We start from the raw sequence: 8360 nt of genomic DNA, 5'->3' as shown, positions 1-8360 counted from the left end.
TTTCTGTATGAAACTGCTTTTAGTCCATTTTTTACTTAGTGGGTTTCTTCATTATTATGAGACCAAAATTTCACAAGAAAACTTTATTTGTTAATACGATTTGTACTACTAAAATTCACTGCATTTGATATGGTTTACTTCGTATAAATGAAACAACTGAATAAGTTACTGACAGTCTGTGAATATTTAAATCAAGATAAGAATGAACAATACAATTAGTACAAGACAAAAATCGAAGATAACACATCGTCAGTAGAAAACACAATTGACAAAAGATAAAGACGCAAAGAAACAACAAACAAAAAACTAAAAATTGAAAGAAAAAACCTAATTCAAGACGTTACTATTGAAAACAGAGACGTTACGCTGGACTTACACAAATAGAAAAACTAGATCAGATGCAATAACACTTGACACGACGAAACATATTGATGAGTTCTGGTGTAAGCCTGGTATTTCTCGTCCGACTGGTAACAAGGCAGATATCAAAAGGGTCCGCATTGGTCCGAAAACTTATTCAAGCCATATGACACATATACTAGAAAAAACACAGACCGATGTATATTTGGACTTGATCGGAGAAAACCCCTCTATTAAAATAGCTCAAAGAATGTTCGAAAGGTGCAAACCCTACTTTGTGCGACCCGTCCGACCTAAGGATAGACAAACATTTTGCTGCCATGTAGAATTTTAAAACTGTCTTTAAATTGTGTATGGAATTCCGAAAGAAACTTTTGATAGAAAATGAACCGAATGAATGCTATTCTACTCCTGTGTACGATTCAATATCTGGTGTCGTTAATGCAATATTATGCAAAAAAGTTGATGGTTCACACAATTTACAGTGCCTTAAAAGAAACTGTTTCGATTGTGGAGTTAAAATCTTGAATTTTCTGCCTTGTAAACTTGATGTATCTGACACTGCGGAATTTGTAAAGTGGGAAAAGTTTGAAAATTTAAGCGTTAATGTTAAGGGGAACAAAACCATACAGAAACTAATGATCGTGAAAAAAGAAAGTCAAGGTGGTGAATTTCATATTTCAGAAAACTAATTGAAACTTTTCCAGTGCATCAGCACAGAGCTACATGGCAAATGAACAATTTCAAAATCTTGTTAGAAATCTCCCAGAAAAGCAATGTGTTTGTGTGCATGACTTTAGTGAAAATTACAGGTGTTCCGAGCTTACTGAGATTCAAAGTGCTTACTTTCAAAAAACCGAAGTGTCGGTCCATGTCACTGTTCTACATAGACATGCATTGCTAGAATACGATGGTGTTGATAGTTCAGAAGACTTTCCTGTAATTATCACGGAACAATTTTTCCTTATAAGCCCAGACTTAAGTTAGTTCATGATCAATACTTGTCACCAAGTTCGAAATTATATAGAGGAATATTTACAATCGATTTCATATTCAGTAGAAATAATGCACGAGTTTACTAACGGGTGTGCAGCCCAGTATAAGAGCAGACACTGTTTCGGAGATATTAGTCAAACAAGCGACGACTTTGGATATCAACATTTCACAAGAAATTTCTTCGAAACTTTCCATGCAAAAGGTATTTATAACAATTTAGTTTAATATCCTCGAACTTACTGCTATGATTGCCTTTAAATACAGTTGAATGTCAGTCTCTACGCTAGACACAGATTTAATGATTTTCTCAATTTTTCGAGTACAATAAATACGTTGTATCAAGGAAGAGGGCTTTTATTTCTGTTCTTCATCTTGACAGGCGCTGTAGGGTATTGAATTTATCTCTTATATTTCTCGTGACTTTCGATTCGGTATTGTTAATATTATAAAAATCATAAATCTTGAACGCGGTAAAATGGTAAGGATCAATGTCATGCAGTTGACATAAAAAAAACTTATCTGTGCATTTTAGGACCACAAGACGCTGCTGGAGGAATTAGTAAGAGACAAGCCGACTGTGCCATTTTACGCGGACAGACTCAGATAAGGACAGGAAAGATCTCTATGAATACGCGAATTCATTTCTAACACAACCAAGATCACATTGTAAGAGAAGAATATTCCGATATGCTGAAACGATTCACCTTGACAACAGACTGTCTTTTAAGCCGGTGCCTAGCATTTGGTCTCTTCACCAAGTAAGAGCTAGTCGTGATTCTGCTTAAGGATTGATCAATATCAGTGATTTGTCTTGTTTCTTTGTAAACTGTTGTCATCACATGTATGACCAGTGTTCTAAATCGATAAAAACTGGTGGTTACACTGATGGGAAATTAAGCGAGAATACAGAGCGGATTCACAAGAAAATGAAGAAAATGAACAAGTGTCTTTGCAAGAATTAGTTTCGGTTGGTCAATTAGTTGCGTTATATACTGACGACGATGAGGAGGAGTACTACATACTGAAAGTAGAGAAAAGCATGGAAACGTTATGCATTGACACAACGGATTCTTGGGGATCTTTACTCCCTGCGGGAACACCTGTGTTTCGTGGTCTATATTACAACAAAACGAATTCGCCTTTTCAATATCGTCTTGTGAACAGGAAAGCGGTTGTACCTGCTGCGTCAGTGGTCTACATTTGTTCGAAAAGTAACAGCAAACAATGTCATTCGAATCACAGAAGAAACACATTTAAATGTTTTAGAATGTATTAATGAAAAAAAAATGCTAGAAATTTATTAATCGGTATTTATCCCTTTAAAAAAACAGTAGTTATAGAAACCAATAATATATGAAAATATGTACATGTACATGTAGGGAATGCTTTAAAGAGGTAAAAATAAATGGGGGGACAATCGTGACAAACATAAATTCATAAGCTCGTTTAACAACAAGCGATTTGGATAAAACGTCAGTCAAAAAGTGTATTTCGACGTTATTTTAATGTAACGTCAGGTATCACCAGTATCGTACGTAACGTCATTATACCCCAATCCACGTGAATGAAACTGTGGAGGTGAGTGAATCGTAATCCTTAGCCAGCGCAGATGGACACTTATAGACCTTGACATTTTCCTGCCATTCAAATGATCCACTAGAACTATCCGTTCAGCCATGGATGATGATTGTTTTCTTTGACATGATTGAAATATGGCATAGTTTACATTAACCTTTTAGTAACGATCAGAACAACACATGGTCATTCAACATCGCAGAATACAAAAAAATGTTTCTTGGATTAATTTAACATGGTGCCAACAAATATACGATAGATATAGGGAGATGTGGTATGCGTGCCAATGAGACAACTCTCCAACCAAATTATAATTGATAAAAGTAAACCAATATAGTTCAGGGTACGGCCTTCAACACGTTCGTGTAAAGGGAAGCAATCCAAATAAATTGTATAATCAAATATATATGCAACACATGTACTTTGTGTAGCATTTGTATTTTATCCGTCTGGCGAGTTAATATATATAGAAAGATGTGATGTGAGTGCCAATGAGACAACTCTCCATCCCAATAACAATTTATAAAACAGTAAACCATTGTAGGTCAATGTACGGCCTTCAACACAGAGCCTTGGCTCACACCGGACAACAAGCTACAATGGGCCCCAAAATTACTAGCGTAAAACCATTCAAACGGGAAAACCAACGGTTTAATCTATATAAAAAAACGAGAAACGAGAAACACGTATAAATTACATAAACAACGACAACTACTGTACATCAGCTCCCTAATTTGGGACAGGTGCAAACATTTTTTTTAATGGTACCAAACCGTCTCCCCTTTTCTGAAACAATAGCATAACATCAACATTGAAAAACACACGATAAAATATCATTTGGTAGACTTAACTCAATCAAAAAACGTAAACTAACACACTATGAACGAATGCGATATACAAACAAGTCCAAACAAAGCCATGGCAAGTCACCACTGCGAAATATTAAACCCTTCGAAAATAATCACTTTTGAAAAAGAAAAAAAACAGTTTTAATAATATATATATACTTATTAGGTAAATGAAAAATAAAATTGTGTCGTTTTAGGTATACTACTTATGTGTATAAAATTCTTCCAATAGCTAGGAATACCAAGAAAGTTCTGCCATATGAATACATAATTTAACACTAGATATAAATTGGGGTGAATATCAACAATAAAAATATACAATAATTAGACCTAGCTAAAACTTCACTGTATAGATTTAAGGAGAATAATCTTGAAGTTCATACACAAGTAGTACGAAGAAATGAAAATTAGAAGAAATTCCAAATAATCAAAGCTGGTAAATAGACAAAATCCATATTAAAATAAATTAACAAAAAAGCATTATAAACAGGACGTATTAACAAGCAAATACGATTTGAGAGTACTCGCAGTACCTGACAGCTAGTTAAAAGCTAAAAACAATTAATAATAAAAAAAAATTGTGCATCAGAGACTAAAATCAACTAAAACACATCCCAGAGATTTAGTATTTTAACGTCATGAACAGTCAGAGAAGACATGACTTGTGCAATGCCAAAAATAAGTGTATCGACAGGTAGTAGAATAGTGAGGAGGGACTTCTATAGAGATACAAATTAACGTGTTTGTGTCTCTACACATCCCGCCTCAAAAGAAGATACAATTTAGTTATGTTTTAATTTTCTAATGACAAAATCGATATTAGTGCCAATTTAAACTATATTCAGAGATCTAATTACAATATTGGTACGATAACTCTTACTAATAAGTTTCTTTAAAGGTACTTTTTCATCTAATTTGCATAGTTCGTTCTAATGTTGTACTGTACACCACTGACCCGGGTTAGGGGAGCGTTTGGATCCTGCTTACATGATTAACCTAGCGATATTATGTATGTATGTTCCTGTCTCAAGGGAGGAGCCTGTTATTCTGTGGTTGTCGTTTGTTTATGTGTTATATATTCGTTTTTCGTTTATTTTTTGTAATCAGGCCGATGGTTTTCTGGATTAAATTGTTTTAAGCAAAACTTGACAAAGATGATGCTCCAAACCCATGCATGGAGGTAATGCAGCAAAACTGGAGATGCAGCCAGCAGTGATGTTAAATTCCAACTTTTTCCCCGTTTGTAACCTGAAAAAAGTTGTTTATGATTGAGCTGTATTTACTTGGTGATATGCAATTTTCAAATCAAAGGAAAAGACATAGGAAAGTGATTGTGTCAGAAATATAAACTTGACGCCCTCACGGTATCTGTGATCTATTGTATGTCTATATAATGTAGGACAATTGAGAAGATGTACCTTTCACATGTCCTAGCTCTTCGATATGCGGTTATGCGACACTGTAGGTGGTTGGAGGAAGGTTAAAAAAAAGACATGGTTAAAGTTGAACAATATGCCATATTTGAAAAGTTAACCAAAAGTTACACTGCTCACAATATGATGTACACTCCTCCCTGGACAATATTTCAACAAAAATGATAACGTTAAATAGTCTTTCATTTTTGGGATCCTTTTTCTGTAGTTCATGTGTTATGACGTCAATTTGGGAATTGACATGACTGATCATTTCACACTAAACCTGTTTGCTCTTCTCAGATCCGCATGTGTCGAAATTCAATAATAATCGAGGTTATTCCTTTTTCGCTAGTTTACCTGTTGTGACGTCATTTAAAAAAACAAGATAGCATGTTATCATGTGCCAAAATACAATCTAAAATCATTCTTGTCACAGATCACACCGTTGTATCACTATACACATTTATTTACTTCAAGTGTTTTAAATATATATATATGTAACTATAACATCTTCATGCCTTATATATCATGTACTGTAGTACGCCGCTAGATTAAAACTGACGTGGAAAGGTAACACATGGCCAGCGAAAGCTCTTTTTTTGAGAGCCCAGGTGGTCGTGTGGTCTAGCGGGACAGCTGCAGTGCAGGCGATTTGGTGTCACGATATTACAGTAGCATGGGTTTGAATCCCGGCGAGGGAAAAACCAAAAATTTGCGAAAGCAAATTTACAGATCTAACATTGTTGGGTTGATGTTTAGACGAGTTGTATATGTATATACAAATAAAAGGTTTTTAAATGAATTTAGAAATATTTTAGTTTACAGGAATCGTTTATATTCCAATCCAATTCGGGTAGAAATAATCAGAATAATCTTTGCTGTACTGTTTTCGTAAGAGAGTCCCCTCTACTGCGGGCCATTTGAAATATGTGACTTCTCCTCCAGTAAGCCATCCTATCCACCAGCCAAACGACCCGACTGTTGTTATTGTATGATTACATAATGCTAAAGTAGCTACGATTATCTCCCTTTTCGGATTAGATAAATATTCAAGTTTTGTGTTTTTTGGCATATTAGCTTTAGTCCATGGCATATCTAGAGATGACACAATAAACATTACATTTTGATATTTTGATTTAAAATATTGCACGGCCTTCGTCATATATTGTGGTGTTGCTACATTATAACCATGCGGGTTATCCACCCAATCTGTTCGGCGTACATGAACACCGACAAGAGTTATATCCCTTCTAGATCCTATATTGTGTCGTTTGATTATTTGATTTAGATCATTTTCTGCTTCCTTGGGTATTTGGTCTCTAAATGTAAATTGTTTCCTCAGTTCAGTTGTATAGTTTTCAAAATATTTATAAGACTGTAGACAACGAATTAGTTTTATATTTTGAGAACTGTTGAAGTTCAATAGATTTTTGTCATACGCACAGTTCTGTTTTTCTAGTCGGACAGTAAAGTTGCTGCATATGGTTATGTTATCCCATATTTCAATGTCATGGAGTTTGAATATACGATTTAACTCCGAATCTTTAGGGATAATTAACCGCATACCTTTTGACCTAGCAACAGCAAAGTGTGTTGCAAATTGGAACATCCGGTTTCCTAAGCCCCGAATCAACTCCGGACATAAACAATGAGTGAGATTGGCAAGTGTAGGATTAAAAGTCGATGATTGCAACCCTTTAGTAGTGGAAGTATACTTGACTTGCTTTATAAAAGTTTTGCTTGATAGAGCTGGTATGGTTTTTCCTATCTGGTTTATTGGCTGGGTTTTCGTCGAGTTGCTATTAAACATGAAAAACTGATAATTGAGTACCTCAAAAACTTGGAACGTATTAGTTGTCGTTTCAAAAACGAGAAAGATTAACATAACGGCACAAGCTACCCACGGGATTACTATACCTAAAACACAATAAAAAAAATGAATACAATATTATTGTGTATGCTTAGAAAACAAGTTTACAATAACACATTACATATATCATGTATATATGTGCCTTTCATTATCTTATCATATATACATTTCTAGGAATGTGATTGGTTCAAAGCAACTATTGGAACTGTGTTTTTTCATAAGGTGGTCGTGAGCGTGGTTTACTTCAATACACGGTTAGTAGTAGTGTTGAATACCTTTTTAAAACTTACACGGTGTTGAAGACAAATCTGAAAGGTTTCAACAAACGAAGATTTTGATGATGAACGATTGAAACAAATTAATAACATACATTAAAAGCTCATTGTTGGCATTTGTTTTTGGGTAGACCAATGTTAGTAAATTATTGCTATTGAAGACTTGATCACTTTGATAGGCCTCTAGTCTAAATAACACATGTTAAGACGGTCGGTGAAATAAATTCGAAACACAGCGTGCTAGTGACATTATACGTTCTTAACCCTTATGGAAGTTACTGATCCCATATATATATGTAACCTCATACGATTTATATATATATCGTATGAGGTTACAATATATAGCTAGAACACTTTGTTCGAATCCCCATATGGAATTTACTGACCCCATGTATATCGTATTAGGTCACTAGCATACTATGTAATACATGCATTAGTTACATAGTGTCCTAGTGACCGAATACAATATACATGGTGTCAGTAAATTTCATATTGGGTGAGAGCAAAGCTCGAACCCCATATTAGTTACATAGTGTGCTATAGACCTGATATGATATACATGGTACCGTTGTGAGAGCAAAGCATGAACTTCGGATGGAATTTTCTTATCTCCTATATATCGCATTAGGCCATTAGCACATTGTGTGACGAATTCATCTTACCAACTATCTTAACATGTGGACTAGTGACCTATCAAAGTGATCAAGTTTTCAATATAAGGAACCTAGTTCTTTTGGTCTATACAAACACAAAGGTCAACCTTTAATATGCATAACAACGTAACTTGTTTTTTATAATAAGCTTTTTAAAAATGATTTTTATTCATATATTTTAATTGTTCATTATCATTTTTCCGTATGTTGTCAGGGTGAAACGTTTCAGATTTACGTGATGGTGTTTCCTTAAAGGGACATAACAGCACTACTAACCGTGTATTGAAATACACCATGCCTACTAACCCCATATGAAATATACAAGTCTCCAGGTGGTCGTTGTTAACCAATGATATTACTTGAAATGT

General features: G+C 34.6%; 1 pseudogene; it reads left to right on the top strand.

The window, feature by feature from the left end:
* Positions 1–701: 701 nt before the first annotated feature.
* Positions 702–2004, top strand: LOC134722757 (uncharacterized; annotated as a pseudogene).
* The last annotated feature ends 6356 nt before the right edge of the window (positions 2005–8360 follow it).

This window comes from Mytilus trossulus, chromosome 6, assembly GCF_036588685.1.
Source record: "Mytilus trossulus isolate FHL-02 chromosome 6, PNRI_Mtr1.1.1.hap1, whole genome shotgun sequence".
Taxonomy (NCBI): Eukaryota; Metazoa; Mollusca; class Bivalvia; order Mytilida; family Mytilidae; genus Mytilus; species Mytilus trossulus.
This window is presented reverse-complemented; position numbering and strand designations above follow the sequence as displayed.